The following is a 21,366-nucleotide window of genomic DNA, read 5'->3' as shown; positions in this document are numbered from 1 at the left end:
GGTGTATATTTGGAAATAAAATGTGAGATGTTTGGTTTGGACTGGTTGAATTTGTGATACCTGTGGAGCCATGTGGAAATGCTAACAGTTGTATATACTGGTCTACAGATGGAGGGAGAAATTGGGACTAGAGAGAGATTTGGGATTCAGCTGTACATCTGGTGTATTTGAAACAGTAGGTTTGGGTCAGCTAAGGGGCATATTAAGACAGAAGAGCTGCAGGCTAGGGAGGGAGCCTCGGAGAACACTGACAGTAAAGATGTGACTGGTAGAAGTAGAACCCTGGGAGAAATGAAAGAAGGCCAGGAAAGTAGATAGAAAATCAGTAAAGTGTGATGGGAACCAAAGAGAGAGATTCAAGGGATAAAAATGCAGTAGTATAGATTTGGTGAGAAGATGAAGTACCTCTAGGCTGGCGCTGCCGCTCAATAGGCTATGCCTATGCCTTGTGGCGCTGGCACACCGGGTTCTAGTCCCGGTCGGGGCGCCGGATTCTGTCCCGGTTGCCCCTCTTCCAGGCCAGCTCTCTGCTGTGGCCCGGGAAGGCAGTGGAGGATGGCCCAAGTACTTGGGCCCTGCACCCCATAGGAGACCAGGAGAAGCTCCTGGCTTTGGAACAGCGAAGTGCGCCGGCTGCAGCAGGCTGGCCGAAGCAGCCATTGGAGGGTGAACCAATGGTAAAAGGAAGACCTTTCTCTCTCTTTTTTTTTTTTCTGACCTCTCTCTCTCTGTCCACTCTGCCTGTAAAAAATAAAAATTAAAAAAAAAAAAGAAGATCAAGTACCTCGAGGACAGAGAAGAAATCATTGGATTTGGCATTCAGGTCATTGACAGTGACAGTGGGGTCACTGAGGTGGTAACAGACCACATTGCATTGAGCTGAGGAATAAATGGGAGGTTGTTGCAGTTGATTTCTCAACAGTGTTGCAGTGGATTGTTTCTGAGAGGAGGAGCGTGGTGGGGGCAACAGGTGCAGAGTCACGACACAGACCCCAGGAGTCTCGGGTGAAAGTAGGCCTGAGGCGAGCAGCCGGCAGACTTGTTTATTTCAGTTGCTACAACTGCTTATATAGCCAAGGCCAGCCAATCCAGTCAAGGGGCGGTCTATGCCCCAACCAGTCACAGCCTGTTGCCAGGCAGTTTCCAAAGCCATCCAATCACAGCCTGTCACCAGTCAGGCACTTGTTGCCAGGCAGTTTCTGAAACCATCCAATCACGGCCTGCCGTCAGTCAGGCTCTGTTGTCATGTGGTCTCCGAAGCCATCCAATCACGGCCTGTTGCCAGGCAGTTTCTGTTGTCAGCGGCCATCTTGGCATGACCTTTTCACCTCAGCGGCCATCTTGATATGACCTTTTCACCTCATTCCAGCACATTTTCCCCTTTTCATTTATTTTTGATCAGCGAGAGGCATGATTCTTGGCCATACCATTGTTGACCCTGTTTCCATGTGGCCTCCGAACGCAGCTGTGCCTGTCTTAGGCCAGCGCTCAAATCTAGAGACCACAGGATTGCTTGCTCAGATAGGGGTAGGAATGAGGAATATTGGGTATCAGGAATGGCATGACCACACACAGGCTGTGGGCCGTTTGAGTGGCTGACTGGAGTTAGTGGGGTACAAAACAGTAACAGATATGGCTATTGGGCAGTTTCTCAGGGAAGGATAATAGGACAGGTGCATCTGCTAACAAGGTGGATTCTCAGTCTTGTTCAGCTGGTTCTGGTTGGCTGTCAGTTGCAGGCTTGATGTTTCTGGCTGGTACCCAACTGGGCTATTCTGCATTCTCTGGAAAGACGCAAGCATATCCTTGACCCTTGGTTAACAGAGGGTGTGGTCCTTTCCATTCTCCTGTCAGGGCGTCTTTCTACCTAACCATAGAGGCTGGGGTTTGGGATGGAAAAGATCCCCAGTGTTTATAAGCTAGGCTTATGCCTTGGGAATCAAAAGTAAAAAAATTGATAGTGAAAAGGACCTCAGTCAAAGCAAGCTGTGGGTCTGAGGGCATATGATTGTTTTTTTGTCTTTGTAAGAGATCTTTAATCGTCCTATGAGTTCTTTCAATGATTGCCTGTCCCTGTGGGTTGTATGGTCATATCAAGATGGCCGCTGAGGTGAAAAGGTCATGCCAAGATGGCCGCTGACAATAGAAACTGCCTGGCAACAGGCCGTGATTGGATGGCTTCGGAAACCATATGACAACAGGAGGTGAGAAAAAAGTCTTTCAAGATGATTGCAAAGAGGTAGAGAGAGAGAACAGTGGTGAGAGAAAATGTGGGGTTAAGGAAGTTTTTTTTTTTTTTTTTTTGTAAAGATTATTTATTTGAGAGGCATGAGTTAGAGACAGAGATGGAGAGCTGTACAGATCTGCACCTGCTGGTTCACTCCCCCAAATGGCCACAACGGCAGGAGCTGGGCCAATCCAAAGCCAGGAGCCAGGAGCTTCTTCTGGCTCTCCCATGGGGTGCAGGGGCCCAAGCATTTGGGCCATCCTCCACTGCTTTCCCAAAATATTAGCAGGGAGCTGGATTGGAAGTTGAGCAGCCTGGACTCCAACCACGCCCATATGGGATGCTGGTGCTGTAGGCAGAGGTTTAACCTACTACGCCACAGTGCTAGCCCCAAAAGGAAGTTTCTTTAAAATGAGAGACTCAGGCACATGTGTTTATATGTTCTAGACAATAGGAAATGGTGACAATAGGGTTAAATTCTTGAGCAAGTAAGGAAGATAAAACCCAAAGCAGAGGTAGAAGTGTCATTATCTCCTACTACAGATAAGAAAAAAAAGAATGAGGAGACATGTTTGATATCTAAACAAAGGGGTTTGAGGGAGTTCCTGCCTTATAACCTTTATATTTCTTATGATGTAGGAGACATCCTTTTGGGCCAGGGGTTTGGTGTGATAAAGAGGTTTGGTAGAATAGGGCTCTTGAGGGCAAATTGCTCTTGACAGAATGGGAGGGATCTTGTCTGGTTAGATAAAAGTATGGTGAGGTGGTATGGGGGAGCATTCCAAGCAGATAGGATAGCTTGGTTATAGAGCAGCATAGGGCCTGATTTTATGGTGCACTTTATAAGCTATATTAAGGAATTTGGAGTATTTTGAGACATGAAGTTTTTTTTTTTTTTAATATTTTATTTTATTTATCTGAAAGAGTCACAGAGAGAGGTGGAGATGGAGAGAGAGGGGTCTTCCATCCCTTGGTTTACTCCCCACCTGGCTGCAATGGCCGAAGATGAGCCAATCTGAAGCCAGGAGCCAGGAGCTTCTTTCGTGTCTCCTACTTGGGTGCAGGGGCCCAAGCACTTGGGCCATCCTCCAGTGCTTTCCCAGGTACATTACCAGGGAGCTGGATTGGAAGTGGAGCAGTTGGTACTGAAACCGACACCTGTATGGGATGCTGGCGCTTCAGGCCAGGGCTTTAACTGCTGAGCCACAGCCACAGCCCCGAGACATGGAAGATTTTTTTAAAAACAGATTTTTTTTTTTTTTTTTTGATAGGCAGAGTAGACAATGAGAGAGAGAGACAGAGAGAAAGGTCTTCCTTTGCCGTTGGTTCACCTCCCAATGGCCGCTGCGGCTGGCGCGCTGTGGCCAGTGCACCACACTGATCCGAAGCCGGGAGCCAGGTGCTTCTCCTGGTCTCCCATGGGGTGCAGGGCCCAAGCAGTTGGGCCATCCTCCACTGCACTCCAGGGCCACAGCAGAGAGCTGGACAGGAAGAGGGGCAACCGGGACAGAATCCGGCGCCCCAACCAGGACTAGAACCTGGTGTGCTGGTGCCGCAGGTGTAGAATTAGCCTATTGAGCCATGGTGCCGGCCTGAAAACAGATTTTATGTATTTATTTGAAAGTCAGAGTTACAGAGAAAGAGAGAGAGCTTCCATCTTCTCTGCAATGACCAGGAGCTGCAACAACCAGAAATCGATAGTTCTGTCCAGGTCTCCCAAATGGGTGGCAGGGCCCAGCGAATTGAATCATCTTCCACTGCTTTTCCTAGGCCAGTAGCAGGGAGCGGAATCAGAAAAGTAGCAGCTGGGACACAAGCTGGCACCCATATGGGATGCTGGTATTGCAGGTGATGGCTTTACCCGCTGTGCCACAATGTCAGCCCCAAGGCTTGAAGATTTTAATAGAATTATTTTGTATTTTACAAAGGAAACTATGGTGGCTATTCAGAGAAGTTTTGTAAGGTTTTTATTTTTTAAATTTGTTTATTATTTGAAAGAGAGTTACAGAAAGAGAGGGAGAGACATAGAGAAAGATCTTCTATCTGCTGGTTCACTCCCCAAATGGCTGCAACGGCTGGAACTGAGCCAATGAAGCCAGAAGCCAGGAGCTTCTTCTGGGTCTCCCACATTGGTGCGGGGTCCCAGCAGAGAGCTGGATTGAAAGTGGAGCAGCTGAGATATGAACACTAGTGCCCATTTGGGATGCTGACACCACAGGTAGAGGAGTAACCTACTATGCCACAGCGCTGGCCCCTCTGTGAGGGTTTTGTAGTAGAGGGAGAGACATTGGTTAGGAAGCTGTTGTAGTCCATGTGAGAGAGATGAAATCAGAATAGACTAGCATATACTGGGTAAGAAACAACCCCCAAATTTCAGTAACTTGGAACGGCAGTTTATTTCTCACTCAGACAACATATCTATCAAAGGGCAGGCTAGTTGTTTTAGTTGTTTTGGGACAAAGGCTGACAGAACAGTCACCATCAGGAGTAGTGTGTTTTTCTGCTGGAATCGAGACCTCTGGAAACTGAAAATCACTGTGCTTAGTGAAATTAGCCTGTACCCAAAAGGCAAAGATTATGTTTTCTCTGATATGTAGTAGTTAATATAGAATACAAAAAAATGGATAGAAATGAAATGGACATCTTGAGGTTTGATTGTTGTTTTTAGCCCTTGTTTATACTCCTGTGGAACTATGGTCTTTCCATTTTTTTACGTGTTGAATGTTATGGTTAGGTTCATTAGCTGTGATCATAGAGTGGACTGAAATCATATTGGAGGAAAAAAAGGAAGGAGGGGGACTGAGGGAGGGAAAAAAGAAGGGAGGAGAGTATGGCTGTCCTCTAAGAATTGTACCTAGGGACCACCAGGTTGAACATCCCTTGTGGGTACTGTTCCTCTTCTTATCCAGCTCCCTGCTAATGTGCTTGGGAAAGCAGTGGAGAATGGCCCAAGTGTTTGGGCTCCTGCACCTACATGGGAGACCTGAAGGAAGCTCCTGGCTTTGGCCTGGCCCTGCCCTGGCAGTTGAGGCCATTTGGGGAGTGAACCAGCAGATGGAGAGGATCTTTTTTTGCCTCTCCTTTCTCTCCCTCCATGTTTCTGTAACTCTGACTACTTCCAAGTAAATAGATAAATCTTTTAAAAACAAAACAATTGTACCTATGAAATATGTGAAATCTGTTCTCTGTATATTAATAATTTTTTTAAAAAAAGACCTCCAGAGGTCTTGCCCCAGTAAACTAAATATTATGCACAGAAGTGATGGGAATGGAGAGGAGGGGACAGGACTGAGAGGATCAGATGGATCCAGGAGATGGTGTCAGAATTTGGAGTGTTTAAGTGGAAGGAGAAAGAAGGAATTGTGGGTAGATGACTCTTCTATTTCTATCTCAGGTAACTGGATGTTGTTGCCCATTGACATAGTAAAAGGTCAGATTTGGAGTTAGAGAACGTTGGTAGAGGGTTCATTTTGGGGGATATTTGTGAACTAGTTGGCAAATGGATCTGGGGCATTAAACAGAGGCAGGGGTGTTTAAATTGGGGAGTACACTGCATATGAAGGGGATTCAGCTCAAGAAATTAGATTACCCGAGGCAAACTTGTGGAGTAAGAAACTGAGATGGAGTCTCAAGAAATACCAGAATTTAAGGGATACTCCTGATCTGATAGCATTGGATTTTAATGTTAAGGTTGACATTTTGCGGACCAGTGCAGCCTGTGTCGTCCTGACAAGTAGTCCATTAGTGATTTTTTTTTTGAGGAAGAGGAAAATGTAAGTTGGGAAGTTGATTTTCCATCATTTGACACATGCTTTAGAGTAATGTTAGCTCTCAGTTATTTGTGGTAATGGAGTGCATTTTAATTCTATTTGATTTTGGATGTGTTTCACAATTCACAAAATTTTGATAGAGTAAGTTAGCAGCCAAGATACAGAAAGGTTAAAAGTCGATCCATTTCCCTATATCACAAGGTATTAAGTGAATGAAGAATGTGATAATATTATAAAATATAGCCATAAATGCCACATGCTAGGTCATCTACTCCTCAGAATTCAGAGCCCCCTGGAGTGTGCTGCATTATTCCCTTGTGTATGTTAATTGTCCATCTTGTAGAAAGGTAGAATGTAGTTTGATGCTACAGTCTGTGCTTTTATCCATCACCGGAAATTCAGGACACAATTAAAGTTATTATGGATAGCCAAATGTTTGGGTTAATTTGCTTCTTAATCTTTTGGCCCCAGTTTTTTATTGGGAAGAATTTTAAACCTATAGGAAAGTTAAAGAATTACAGTACGGCAAAGGAAGACCTTTCTCTCTGTCTCTCTCTCTCACTGTCCACTCTGCCTGTAAAAAAAAAAAAAAAAAAAAAAAGAAAAGAAAAAAAAAGAATTACAATGTGAAAACCAGTGTGAACTTCACCTGTGTTTGTCAATTGTGATATTTTGTCACATTTGTATACTTGCTCTCTTAGTCTCTTCCCTCCCTCTCAGTAATTCTTCATTGCATTATTGTGTATTAGGAATTTCATTAGTGTATTAGGAAAGAAATTACAGACATCAGGACCCTTTTCCTCAAAATTTCTTAAGTGTGTGGTACCTGAGAACAAGAATGTTTTCTGTATTACCTCAGTACCATTAATAAACTCACTATCACATTCAAGATATTTTATGGTGATATAATATTACATGTAGTCCATTCTTGGACTTCCGCAGTTATTTCAACCTGCTTTATAGCTTCCTCTTTAATCTTGGATTTATTCAAGAATCATGTATCCTATTTAAGTTGTCATTTGTAGTTTCTTTTTGTCCAAAGGAGTGCTCTTCCTCTTTATGGTTTTTCATCTCCTTGATATTTTTGAAGATTACAGCCCATTCATTTTGTAGAATATTCTACAATTTGGATTTGTCAAAATTAGATTCAACTTGAACACATTTGATGAAAATGCCAGTGACGTGATGTTTTGGGTGCATAATGTTACATTGTTCCATTATTTGTGAAATCAAGTTTAATTATGTGGTGAAATTGATAAGTGCTAGATTTCTTCATTGTAAAGGTGCTTTTCCCCCTCTGTAATTAAGAAACAATCTTTGAGATGATGTGTTTAAAATTTCATTACCCTTTTACTCCTCAACAACCTTTTTCCCCCTAGTGGTGTTAGCATCTACTGATGATCCTTTACTGATTCTGTTATGTTATATTGGTGGTTTCAGTCTATATTGGTGGTTGATTTTTCAGATTCTCATTCCTTCTACATACTCTTGCTGGCATTGTTCTATAGAAAAGAGCTTTTCTCTTCCTTTTTTTAAATTTAATTTTGTTTATTTGAAAGATGGAGTTACAGAGAAAGGTAGAGAGAGAGAGAGGTCTTCCATCCGCTGGTTCATTCCCCAGATGGTTGCAATGGCCGGAGCTGCGCTGATCCAAAGCCAGGAGCCAGGAGCTTCTTGTGGGTCTCCCACGCGGGTGCAGGGGCCCAAGGACTTGGGCCATCTTCCAGTGCTTTTCCAGGCCATAGCAGAGAGCTGGATTGGAAGAGGAGCAGCCAGGACTAGAACCAGCGCCCATATGGGATGCCAGTGCTTCAGGCCAGGGCTTTAACGCACTGCGCCACATTGTCGGGCCCCCCCTCCCCCTTTTGTTATTGAGGATCACTATAGATTTACTATTTAAAATTCTTTTAAAATTTAATTTTATTAATTTGAAAGGCAAAGAGACAGAGATCTCCCATGTGCTGTTTCACTCCCTAATTGCCTCCACAGCCAGAGCCTGGAAGCTAGGAGCCTGGACCTTAATCTAGGTCTCCGAAGTGGGTGGCAGGGACTCAGGTACCTGGGCCATCACCTGCTGCCTTCTAGAATGCATATTAGCAGGAAGTTGGTGTGAGAGCCCATCTGGGACTTGAACCAGATGCTCTGATATGGGATGTGGTCATCCCAAACAGTAGCTTAACCACTGTGCCAAATGCCCATTCTAGATTCGCTATTAAAAACATGTTGTAATTCATTGCTGACAATATCAAGAATACCAGTGATATTTATTATTAAAATTACTCAAATTATTCTAAGTTTGGCTAGTGAGAACCCCTTCAGGCTGACTGTTATGTCCTATTGACATGACCCTGTCAGATTTTGAGCATTCCTTACACTCTGACATACACATACCAAAGTATTGTGGCCTCATTTTGTACATTATATGTCCCAGACTGGAATCAATCATTTTCAGAAGGACTTCTGATTCCTTTAGTGGGGAGATGATTTTGTTATTTACTTTTTATTTATTTTTAAAGAAGATTTATTTATTTATTTGAAAAAGAGAAAGAAAGAAAGACTTTTTTTTAAAAATTTTTTTTTTTTTTTTTTTTTTTTTTTTACAGGCAGAGTGGACAGTGAGAGAGAGAGACAGAGAGAAAGGTCTTCCTTTTCCGTTGGGTCACCCTCCACTGGCCGCTGCGGCTGGCGCTCTGCGGCCTGCGCACCGTGCTGATCCAATGACAGGAGCCAGGTGCTTCTCCTGGTCTCCCATGGGGTGCAGGGCCCAAGCACTTGGGCCATCCTCCACTGCACTCCCTGGCCACAGCAGAGAGCTGGCCTGGAAGAGGGGCAACTGGGACAGAATCTGGCGCCCCGACTGGGACTAGAACCCGGTGTGCTGGCGCCGCAAGGCGGAGGATTAGCCTAGTGAGCCGCGGCGCCGGCCAGAAGTCTTCCATCTGCTGGTTCCCCAGTTGGCTACAGCAGCCGGAGCTGTGCTGATCCGAAGCCAGGAGCCTCCTCCAGGTCTCCCACGCAGGTGCAGGGGCCCAAAGACTTGTGCCATCTTCTACTGCTTTCCCAGGCTATAGCCGAGAGCTGGATTGGAAGTGGAGCAGCCGGGACTCGAACTGGTGCTCATATGGGATGCTAGCACTGCAGGCGGCAGCTTTGCCTGCTACACCTCAGCCCCGGCCCCTACTTTTTGTTTTTAAAATACTTTTATTTATTTACTTGAAAGGCAGAGTTGGAGAGGGAGAGATCTTCCATCTGCTGGTTCACTTCCCAAATGGCTGCAATATGCAGGGCTGGGCCTGGTTTCAGCTGGGAGCCTGGAACTCCATGCAGGTCTCCTATGTATGTGACAGGGGTCCATGTCCTCAGATTATCTTCTCCTGCTTTCCCAGTGTGTTAGCAGGGAGCTGAATCAGAAGTGAGGCAGCCAGGACTCGAACTCATGCTCATATGGGATGCTAGGCATTGCAGGCAGTGGCTTAACCCACTGAGCTACAAGGGTGATTCATTTAAAGGAGAGTTTCTTCTTGGCATTCCATATGGAGTGTCTGGGTTTGGTTCCTGGCTCTGGCTAGTGTAAATCCTGGGAGGCAGCAATGATGGCTCAAGTAATTGGGTCCTTGCCACCCACAGTGGGAGACCTGGGTTGAGTCCCAGCTTCCTGTTTTGCCTGCCCCAATCCAGACTGTTGCAGGCATTTGGTGCGTAAACAGACAGTTTTGAGCACTCTCTACCTCACAAATAAGTAAAATTTTTCAACAGAGGAATTCTCATTCTTAATTATCCTCCCCTTATTACTTTGGGAACAGTTATTTCCAGTAAAAAAATAGAATGGATTCCAGAGCTAAGACCTCTTGAATTTTCCCAGATGTGCTTAAGTAATAAAAGTATCTAAACTGGGATATTTCACAAAATGAAGTGACCTATAGGCAGCTGAGGTGACTTATCATGGATCTAGGATATTACCTGGTGGATTAACATTGTATTTTTTTTCACCCCTAAGTTAGTGGTGAAAATGTGAAAGTGAAAAGTGAAAGTTAGTGTGAAAGTGAAAATAAGTTCATTTCCTTCTTATTCTTCTATAATCCAGGGTGTAGTCAGTTACGTGGAAACTTTGTATCTTCTATCTGAACTAAAATATTGGAGCCAAGAATTGAATCCGGGCACTCTGAAGTGAGATGGGTATCCCAACTGGCAGCTTAATTGCTAAGTGCCTGCCCCCAAATATTTTTTCGGAGGTGAGAAGGTGCTCATTTCCAGAAGCCATCAGTAGTATTTTAATGAATACCATTACTAATCTATCAGTTGGTTATATTATTATATAAATTTATTCTTTTACTTTATGTGGATGACTGCTCTAATGATTTCTTAGGAAATTAGCTGCCTGGCAACACAGAAGTGCAAATATTAAAATGAATTACATACTTCCCAACTATAACTATCACTTGGCTAAATTTAGAACCTTGTAGAGCTCCTGTAGAATTAAAATCTCTGGAGATTTTAATAGTTAAAACAGACAATATTCAGCTGCTCAGAGTAAGGAAGAAGAAAGGTAGCTTCAAATTAATTTTTGTCCTGTCATCCAAACTGCTTAATGAAGACACAGAGTCCGGAGAAAAGTCAGAACAGTTCTGAGAATAATTTTACTATTGTAGAAACCTTAGCAGTGCCTGGGCTCAGGGTGGTAAAGGAATTTTTTTCCCTCCTAGGAGAATTGCTAGAGGCTGTCCACTCTCCTTTTCCCAGTGTCTCTCCAAATTATGATGATAAAAATAATTCTTAATACTTCACCACAATGGAAGAGACAATACATCTGAGATAGAGATCAGGTGAGCATTAAGTTGGGTGCTTGTGGGTAAGTTTTATAATGTTGGAATTGTTTTGTATGTGTCTGAATTCAGTCTAGAGTTTATGTAGAATGTTTTGAGGAAAAACTTAGTAACTTGATGTACATTAAGCGATACATGAAATGTGAAGATCTGTTTGTAGTTTGGTAGTACCTAAACACAAGCAATGGCAGATAAAAGGAATGATTACTTTGAGTATTTTAATTTAAATATGTTAAAATATAGGGTAAGATTTTACAGACAGTGTAAATGATATGTTTAATACATGAATTGGTATTTGGGAAAGTAAAACTTTTTTTGTTACTATAGCAGATAATTTTAGGGATACTGGAAAAATATGCAAAAAATGTATTGTAAACCAACAAGAAAAATCCATAAAAATGGAATGCCTGGTTATTCTGGCCCTGCATTTATACAGTTGGTGAAATCAAAACATAAATGTACATATTAACTCTGGTTGATTGTTCTTCCTTTTTATTTCTCCTTCCTGCTGGGGCTTCCATAAATAAGTTTTAGAGGAGAGTGATGTGTTCATTGGCGAAATGAGCTACCATCAAAGGACTTACTAAGATGAAAGGTTATGAGGGAGGTTATGGGAAGATTTTTTGTTTTCTGTTTATCTGTTTGTAAATGATGGATATTTCTTTTAAAATTGGTAGGAAGAAAAATTATTTTAATTTTTTTAAAGATTTTATTTATTCATTTGAGAGGTAGTGTTACAGAGAGTGAGAGGGAGAGACAGAGAGAAAGGTCTTCCTTCCACTGCTTTACTCCCCAGATGGCCACAATGGCCGGAGCCGTGCCGATCCGAAGCCAGGAGCCAGGTGCTTCTTCCCGGTCTCCCATGTGGGTGCAGGGGCCCAAGTACCTGGGCCATCTTCTACTGCCTTTCCAGGCCACAGCAGAGACCTCAACTGGAAAAGGAGCAGCCAGGACTTGAACCGGTGCCCATATGGGATGCTGGCGCCACAGGTGGAGGATTAACCCATTGCGCCACGGCGCCACCCCAATTATTTTAATTTTTAAAAATTTTATTTATTTATTTGAAAGGCAAGAGTTACAGAGAGGCAGAAGCAGAGGCAGACAGAGATCTTCCACCTACTGCTTCATTCTCCGAGTGGCCACAGCGGCCTGAGCTGGGCCGATCCAAAACCAGGAACTTCTTCCAGGTCTTCCATGTGGGTGCAGGGGCCCAAGCACCTGAAACATCTCTGCTTTCTCAGGCCATGGCAGCCTGGTAGAGCAGCCAGGTCTTGAACCAGCACCTGTATAGGATGCCGGCACTTCAGGCAGTGGCTTTACCTGCTGTACCACAGTGCGAGCTCCTTTAAATTTTTTTTTTTTTTTAATAAAAAGCATAATGGGCTTATGAAACTTAAAGAGTACTTCAGTAAACTGATTCTCCAGTGGTCTTGATTGGTCTCCAGTTAGATAGTGGGTTCTTTGTTTCCTGGGCTTTGTGTCTTTTTCTTTGGGTAAACTATACTGAAACTGAAGTTTTTATTAAATAAGTACACTGTACTTACTTAATCATTAATCAGCTAGTCAACAGAATTTCTATTTAAATCTAGTAGCATATTTTTGTTTCTGTGAAAGAGTACAAATATGCCTGTTTGAACTCTGGGAGGAGGAGAAGCTGGTACTTATTAGCTTACCTTAACTTGCTGGAGGCTTAAAGATTTATTTATTTGAAAGGCAGAGTGACAGAGAGAGGGAGACACACACACACACACACACACACACACACACACTTTTTATCTGCTGGTTTACTCCCCAAATGACCAGACCAGCCAGATCTGCATCAGAGTGAAGGGCTTCATCCCTTCATCCTGGTCTCCCACATGAGTGGCAGGGGTCTAAGTACTTGGGGCATCATCCATTGCTTTTCCCAGGCACAATCCAGGAAGCTGGATTGGAAGTGGAATAGCCAGGACTCAAACCAGCTCTCTGACAGGTTTCTGGCATTTCATTTGGTGACTTAACCCAGTGTTGGCTTAATATGCTGCACCAGAGGCTTAGCATTTTGATGTCACAAAAGTGACTACTGTAAAATTTGAAGAAGATGCCTTTACTTGAGTAAAAAGTTTTTTTTAATCCAGAACTGTTTTTTTTTTTTTTAATTTATTTGAGAGGCAGAATTACAGAGAGAGGTCATCCATCCACTAGTTTACCCCCCAAATCGGGGTTGGGCCAATCCAAAGGCAGGAGCCAGAAGCTTCTTCCAGGTCTGCCACGTGGGTGCTGAGGCCCAAGTACTTAGGCCGTCTTCACTGCTTTTTAGCAGGGAGCTGAATTAGAAGTGGAGCAGCCAGGACTCAAACCAGCGCCCATATAAGATGCTGGCACGGCAGATGGAAGCTTAACCTACTACACCACAGCACTGGCCCCCTAAAAACTTGATTTTATTGTCAAGTGACAAGGAAGAAGGCTGCATTTTTCCATGGATCTCAAGGTTTTCCCAGACAACTTAAGTGTCAGATAAAATACTTGAGACCATTAGGCTAGTTAAGCATCCTTCTAGTGTTGTGGAATTTTGTGTGTTTTAGAGGACCTTACTGACTGCTAGCTGTGGAGATAAAACTTGAGCAATTAATGAACATGATACAATGGATTAGATCCTGTGATATAGTCAGAATACAGTAGAACTTATTTAAGTCAAATTTTTTTAGTATAAACAGTTACAGAAAACAAGAAAAATCAATATAGAAAGGCTTCATCAAAGAGGAAGGAATTGAACTTGCCTTTGAAGAAAGATTACTATATAAAATTTAAGTTCCTTATATTTCAAACAGAGAGATATATATTTGTGTGTGTGTATTTCTTTTTTGAGATTTGCTTTGTTATAAAACTTTTACTATGAAAGATTTCAAACATAAGTATCAAGAACAGTATAACGGGGGCCAGTGTTGTGGCGTAGTGGATAAAGCCTCTGCTTGCAGTGGGGTTCAAGTACCAGCTGCTCTAATTCCAATCCAGCTCCCTGCTAATGTACCTGGGAAAGCAGCAGAGGATGGCCCATGTCCTTGGGCCCCTGCACCCGCGTGGGAGACTTAAAAGAAGCTCCGTATCGACCAGCTCTGGCTATTGCAGCCATTTGGAAAGTGAACCAGTGGATGGAAGACCTCTGTCTCACTGTTTCTCTGTAATGCTGCCTTATAAGTAAATAAATAAATCTTAAAAAAAATAAAAAATAGGCCAGTGCCATGGCTCAATAGGCTAATCCTCTGCCTGCGGCACCAGCACACCAGGTTCTAGTCCTGGTCAGGGCGCCGGATTCTGTCCAGGTTGCTCCCCTTCCAGTCCAGCTCTCTGCTGTGGCCCAAGAGTGCAGTGGAGGATGGCCCAAGTGCTTGGGCTCTGCACCCCACGGGAGACCAGGAGAAGCACCTGGCTCCTGGCTTCGGATCAGCACGGTGCGCCGGCCGCAGCTCTCCGGCCGCAGGGGTCATTGGAGGGTGAACCAACAGAAAAAGGAAGACCTTTCTCTCTGTCTCTCTCTCTCACTGTCCACTCTGCCTGTCAAAAAAATAAATTAATTAAAAAAATTTAAAAATAGTATAAAGGGAGTGATGTTGTGTCATGGATTAAATGGCTGCCTGAAAAGTTGGCATCCCATATGGGGGCCAGTTCAGATCCCAACTGCTGCACTTCCAATCCAGCTCCCTCCTAATAGCCTGGGAAAAGCTGCAGAACATGGCCCAAGTACTTGGGCCCTTCCCATCCATGTGGGAGACCTGGGTGAAGCTCTTGTCTTTGGCCTGGCCCAGTACTGGCCATTGTGCCCATTTAGGAAGTGAATCAGCAGATAGAAGATATCTGTCTCTCTGTGACTCTCCCTCTTTCTATGAAACTCTGATTTTCAAAATAGATAGTTAAATCCTTAAAAAAAAGAATATAATGAACCTCCATTTACAAGTACCAACTCATGACTCATTTTGTTTCATCTGTATTCCTGCTACTCTCCCTTTCTCATTATTTTGAAGCACTCCTTGATGTATTATTTTATCAATCAATATTTCAGTATTCATCTCTGAAAAATAAGGATTTAGACATTTTTAAAAATTTGAGACAGAGAAAAACCAAGAGAGATTCCCACAGGTAGTTCACTTCCTAAATGCCCACAATACCCAGGACTGGACAGAAACCTGAGCTAGGAACCAGGAATGTAATCCAGTTCTCCCATGTAGATTATAGGAACCCAATCACTTGAGCCATCTCTGCTACCTCCCAGAATCTGCACTGGTGGGAAGCTGGTGTCACGCTAGAGCTGAGCATCCAACCCAGGCACTCTGATGTGAGCTGCAGGTACCTTAATTGCTGGCTAAATTGTCTGCTCCAAAAATAAGGATTTTAAAAACATAATTATCAATAGCATATACACATAAAATAATTAACAATTCCTTAATATAAGCTGTTCATATTTTCCCAATTATGTAATTTTAAAATAGCTTACATGTTTAAAATAGGATACATGGGTGAGAGCCTGGTATAGTGGTTGAGATACCACTTGGGACTCCTGCAACCTCTGTCAGTTTCTGGGTCAAGTCCTGGCTATATTCCTGTTTCCACCTGCACCCTGGGAGGCAGCAGGTGATGGCTCAAGCAGTTGGGTCCTGCTGCCTGCATAGGAAACATGGATTGAATTCCCAGCTCCTGACTTTGGCCTAGTCCAGCTCTGGTTGTTTGTATGCATTTCGGGAGTGAACAGTGGATGCAAGATTTCTCTGTCTCTGCTTTATAAATAAATGGAGGAAAAAGAAACCAACCCAAATAGTGTATTGTAGTTAACCAGTAAAGATGCTTTCTGTCTTACACTGTGGTTATGCCATAATAAATCCATGCATTTTATAAGCGTAACCTACTGAATATTTTATCTTTTTTTTTTTTTAAAGATTTATTTTGTTTATTTGAAAGAGAGAGAGGTAGAGACGGGGGAGGGGGTGGTCTTCCATCTGCTGGTTCACTTCCCAAATAGGTGCAAAAGCCAGAGCTTAGCTGATCCAAAGCCAGGAGCCAGGAGCTTTTTCAGGTCTCTCATGTGGGTGCAGGGGCCCAAGGACTTGGGCCATCATCTGCTGCTTTCCTAGGCCATAGCAGAGAGCTGATTTGGAAGTGGAACAGCCACGACTCAAACCGGCACCCATTTGGGATGCCAGCTCTGCAGGCTAGGGCTTTAACCTGCTGTGCCATAGCACCAGCCCCTAAATATTGTATCTTAACACTGTACACTGTAGAGTGTAGGTTGTTTACCCTGGTTATTGGGCACCTGACTGTGAGTTTGAGCTTGGTGCTGCCTGACATCTCTAGAGTATCATAGGACATATTGCTAGCCTGGAAAAAGAGCAGAACTCAAATATGTTTTCTGCATTGTGCATATTACTTTATACCATCATAAAATTGAAAAATTGTTAATTTGAACAATGGTAAGCCAGGGAGCATCTGTGTGTGTCCCTCCCTCCCTCTCTCTCTCTCTCTTTCTCTCTTTCTTTCTCTCTCTCTCTCTCTTCCTCCCTCCTTTCCTCCCTCCCTCCCTCCCCCCCACCCCTTTCTGATTTATTTATTTATTTGAAAGGCAGAGTTACAGAGAGAGATTTACTCCCTAAATGGCTGCAATAGCTAAGGCTGGGCCAGGCAGAAGGCAGGACCTAGGAGCTTCTTCCGGGTCTCCCATGTGAGGGGCCCAAGAACTTTGTCCATCTTCTGCTGCCTTCTCAGGCATATTAGCAAGGAGCTGGTTTGGAAGTGGAGCAGCCGGGACTGGGATACTGGCACTGTAGACGGTGGCTTTACCTGCTGTGTCAGAGCACTGGCCCCCGTCTGTGTATCTTTAACATCTCTTAATCTAAAAGAATTCCCTTACCTTATTTTTTCTTTGCCGTTTATTTGTTGAAGGAACTGGATTATCCGACTAGTACAGTTTTCTACAGTTGGCTGAACTGCTGATCATTATCATTGTGCCGTCATTTAACATTTTTCTCTGTCCCCTTTATTTTCTTCAAACTGACAGTTACATCCAGAAACTTGATCAGATTCAGATTCAGTGCTTTTGGCTACAACACTTTATGTGGTGTCTGTTTCCAGCAGGAGGTTTGTAATGTCTAATTAGTCTTCCTTTTGTGATGTTAGCAGCCATTGCTGATCATTGTCTAGATCTGGAGTGAAGTGTCCTTCTTGGTTTTATACCTCCAAATTAGCTCTTCTGCCTCTCTGCAGAGGCAACTACTATTATGCTTTTGTGCATCTGTACATTTATAAGCATAAACTATATACATTCATGCAAATATGTGTATATTCTTTTACAGAATGGTTCTGCATCCTGCTCTTCTCACTTAATATAGCTTATAATTGTGTCAAGAATTTCTAGTTTAAGGCTGCTGAGTATTACAGGATCTATATGCATTGTTTATTACTGTCTTAGTAAAGGGAGTTTTGATTTTCCTTCAGTCTTTCGCAGTTACAAAGAGTGCTACATTAATAACCTTGTACATAGATTATTTTCTGTATTTATAGGATTATGTCAATTGAGAAATTTCTAAAAGTTAACACTTTTGTAATTTTTATCAATATTATAAAATTGCCTTCAAAGATAATATGCAATTTACATTTTACACCAGCAATTTATTTCTCTACCAGTGGGTAGAAGATTTGGTGTGGTAAATATATACAAAATAATCAGTTTGAAATATCAGCTTTATCCTTCTGTGTTTACAGTGAAACACTCAACACTGGATTGTGTTTTAGCCTTGTCTTTTCAACATAATCATGAACTAAGTTCCTGTGAGGGGCTGGTGCTGTGGCGCAGTAGGTTAATCTTCTGCGTGTGGTGCTGGTGTCCCATATCAGTGCCGAATCTAGTCCTGACTGCTCCTCTCCCGATCCAACTCTCTGCTATGGCCTGGGAAAGCAGTAGAAGATGGCCCAAGTCCTTGGGCCCCTGCACCGGCATGGGAGACCCAGAAGAAGCTCCTGGCTCCTGACTTCAGATTGGCTCAGCTCCTGCCGTTGTGGCCATTTGGGGAGTGGAGTAGCAGATGGAAGACCTTTCTCTCTGTCTCTCTCACTATAATTAACTCTCCTCTCAAATAAATAAAAAAAAAAATTTTTTTTTTAAAAAGTTCCTGTGAACGAATATAATCTTTGCTATCCACTATAAGCAAATAATTACATCAGATTAACTACGTAAAGTATTGGAGAAGACTTTCTTCTTTAAACATTTATTTATTTGAAAGAGCAACAGAGAGAGAAACCTTCCATCTGCTGGTTCACTCCCCAAATACCTGCAACAGCCAGGGCTGGGTCACAACAAAGCCGGGAGCCAGGAACTCTTTCTAGATCCCATACATAGGCCAGCATCTGATGCCTTCTCAGGTTCTTTTAGCAGGAAGCTGGATTGGGATGTTGGTGTTGTGAGTGGTGGCTTAACCTGCTGCACCACAATGCTGGTCCCTCTCGTAAAGCTTTCTAGAGGAGAGGAGCCTTAACTGACAGGTGAGGCTGGGCAAATTCTAGATTAACAGCTTTTAAACATTTTGGTCTCTGATCTTTGTACACTTTTAGCATTTTTTAAATTTGAAAGACAGAGGACAAATGTAAAACTCTCATCTACTCATTCATTTCCCAAATGCCAGTAATAACTGGGTCTGGACCAGGCTGCAGGTCTGTATGTGTGTCTGGAACCCAGCAACTTGAGCTATCACTGCTGCCCCCAGCATCGCAGAAAGCTGAGGTCAGGAGATGGAGCCAGGAATCGAGTCTGGGTTCTCCAGTGTAGGATGTGGGTGTCTGAACCAACATTTTATTTGTTGGCCAAATATCCACTCTCTTATATACACTTTTAAAAATTATAGGGCTGGTGTTCAGACGTAGTAGGTAAAGCTGCCACCTATGATGCTGGCTTCCCATATAGTTGCTGGTTCAGGCCTCTGCTGCTGCCCTTCCAATCTAGCTCCCTGCTGATATACCTGGGAAAGCAGCAGCAGATGGCCTAAGTAGCTGGGCCCCTGCCACCTTGTGGGAGATCCAGAAGAAGCTCTGGCTCCCGGCTTTCGGCCATTTGGGGAATGAACCAGCAGATGGAAGAGCTCTCTCTCTGTCTCTCCCTCCCTCTCTCTCTGTAAATTCTGCCTTTCAAAGTAATAAATAAATAATTAAAATAAAAATTATAAAAGATCCCAAAGAACCTTTCTGTATGTGGAGTATATTTATTAATATTTACTATTCAAAATTAAAATAATGTATTTGCTAATTCATTACACAATAAGCACATTAATATTCAGTTTTTAAAATGAAAAAACTTTTTTAAAAGATTTTATTTATTTAGTTGAAAGGCAGAGAGAGAGATCCTCCATCTGCTGGCTCACTCCCCAAATGCCACAATAGTGGGAAGGGGGCCGATCCGAAGCTATGAGCTGGGAGCTTCTTCCGGGTCTCCCACGTGGGTGCAGGGGCCCAAGCATTTGGGCCATCTTCCACTGCTTTCCAAGTCTATAGCAGAGAGCCAAATCTGAAAGTGGAAGAGCTGAGTCTCAAACCGGTGCCCATATGGGATGCTGGCACCGCAGGTGGAGGCTTAGCCTACTGTGTCACAGCACCGGCCCCCAAAAACCTGTTTTCTAAAGCAGAAAAGGTCTACTGAGAAGGAAGACTTTGTTTTACTTTTTGTTGTTGTTGCAAATCTCTGTAATGTCCGCCTTAATAGAAGACAAAATGGATTCTTTTTTTTTTTTTTTAAGATTTTGTTTATTTTATTTGAGAGGTAGAGTTACAGACAATGAGAGGGAGAGACGAAGGTCTTCCTTCCATTGGTTCACTCCCCAAATTGCTGCAACACAGGAGCTGCACCAGTCTGAAGCCAGGAGCGGTCTCCCACATGGGTGCAGGGGCCCAAGGACTTGGGCCATCTTCTGTTGCTTTCCCAGACCATAGCAGAGAGCTGGATTGGAAGTAGAGCGGCCAGGACTGGAATTGGAGCCCATATGGAATGCTGGCCCTGCATGCGGAGGCTTATCCTACAATGCCACAGTTCTGGCCCCTGGCCTTTTACTTAATGTATGATTGGGAAATATGAATCAGTCAATTGAAATATACTGTTTTACTGACATATAGACCTCTAACTATTTGACACATTTCATTATATTTTTATTTATTTTTTATTTAAACAAATTTTAAAGATTTATTTGCAAGTCCGAGTTAGAGAGGGAGTGGCAGAGGGAGAGGGAGAGGGAGAGGGAGAGAGACATCTTCCATCTGCTGGTTCGCTCCCCCAGATGGCTGTAACAGTTGGAATTGGGCCAGGCCAAAGCCAGGAGCTTCCTCCAGAACTCCCATATGGGTGTAGGCGCCCCAAGTGCTTTCCCAGGCACATCAGCAGGGTGCTGGATTGGAAGTGGAGCAACTGGGACACCAACCAGTGCCCATATAGGATGCTGATGTTGCAGGTGGCAGCTTTACTTGCTACTCCATAAGGTAGACCCCAAGAAAGTTTTATTTTTTTTTAAAGATTGATTGATTGATTTGAAAGGCAGAGATAAAGAGAAACAGAGGCAGAGAGAGAGAAGTCCTTCATTCACTTGTTCACTTCCCAAATGGCTGCAACAGCCGGAGCTGGGCCAATCTGAAACCAGGAGCCAGGAGCTTCTTCCAGGTTTCCCATGTGGGTGCAGGAGCCTAAGGACTTGGGCCATCTTCTACTGCTCTCCCAGGCCATAGCAGAGAGCTGGATTGGAAGTAGAGCAGCGGGGACTCGAACCGGCGGCCATATGGGATGCTGGCACTGCAGGTGGAGGCCCCATCTGCTGTGCCATAGCTACGGCCCCATTACTTGAATATTAATGAGACATATACTAAGGGGTAGAAACTTAACAAAATTACCAACTTTTATTGTTTTACTAAGGAAATTTTAAAGTTATTTACTTATTTATTTTTTAAGAAGCAAGTGTTGGGTGGTAAAGAACATATTACTTAGGGACAGCGCTGTGGCATAGCAGGGAAAGCCACTGCCTGCAGTGCCAGCATCCCATATGGGTACCGGTTCGAGTCCTGGCTGTTCTACTTCCGATCCAGCTTTCTGCTATGGCCTGGGAAAGCAGTAGAAGATGGCCCAAGTCCTTGGGCCCCTGCATCCACATGGGAGACCTGGAAGAAGCTCCTGGCTCATGTCTTCGGATCGGCACAGCTCTGGCCGTTGCAGCCACCTAGGGGAGTGAACCAGCAGATGAAAGACCTCTCTCTCTCTTTGCTTCTCCTTCTCTCTCTTTGTAACTCTTTCACGTAAATAATAAATAAATCTTAAAAAAAAAGAACATATTACTGGTATAGTTTGATAACCCTGCCTTCATTTATAGAAAGGCACTATCAGTTTACCTTCTGATGCTTTTGTCAATATGATGAAAAAAGCGAATAAAACTTCAGTATTATTTTGAAAAAATAACATTTGATGTTATGAAACCTATTTGACCTCTTAGACCCAATCCTGAGATCACACTTTTGAGAACTGTGTTGTAGATAGGTGGTACATACCTAGAGAAAC

The 21,366-nt window shown here is 43.4% G+C and overlaps 1 protein-coding gene across 50 annotated transcripts in view; it reads left to right on the top strand.

The window, feature by feature from the left end:
- Window positions 1-21,366, top strand: part of R3HDM2 (R3H domain containing 2) — a 176,089-nt gene that overhangs the window by 9,587 nt on the left and 145,136 nt on the right. For 36 of the 50 annotated variants that reach the window (XM_070052495.2, XM_070052484.2, XM_070052491.2 and 33 more), the window contains exon 2: window positions 10,701-10,820. The exons of the other annotated variants lie outside the window; for them this stretch is intronic. The gene's annotated coding sequence lies outside the window, so the exon portion shown is untranslated. The remainder of the gene's footprint in view (window positions 1-10,700; window positions 10,821-21,366) is intronic. 50 annotated transcript variants of the gene reach the window in all.

Source organism: Oryctolagus cuniculus, chromosome 11 (genome assembly GCF_051225735.1).
Source record: "Oryctolagus cuniculus isolate XC-2025 breed Fujian yellow rabbit chromosome 11, ASM5122573v1, whole genome shotgun sequence".
Taxonomy (NCBI): Eukaryota; Metazoa; Chordata; class Mammalia; order Lagomorpha; family Leporidae; genus Oryctolagus; species Oryctolagus cuniculus.
Note: the sequence above shows the minus strand (reverse complement) of the source record. Positions and strands in the feature narration are given on the sequence as shown.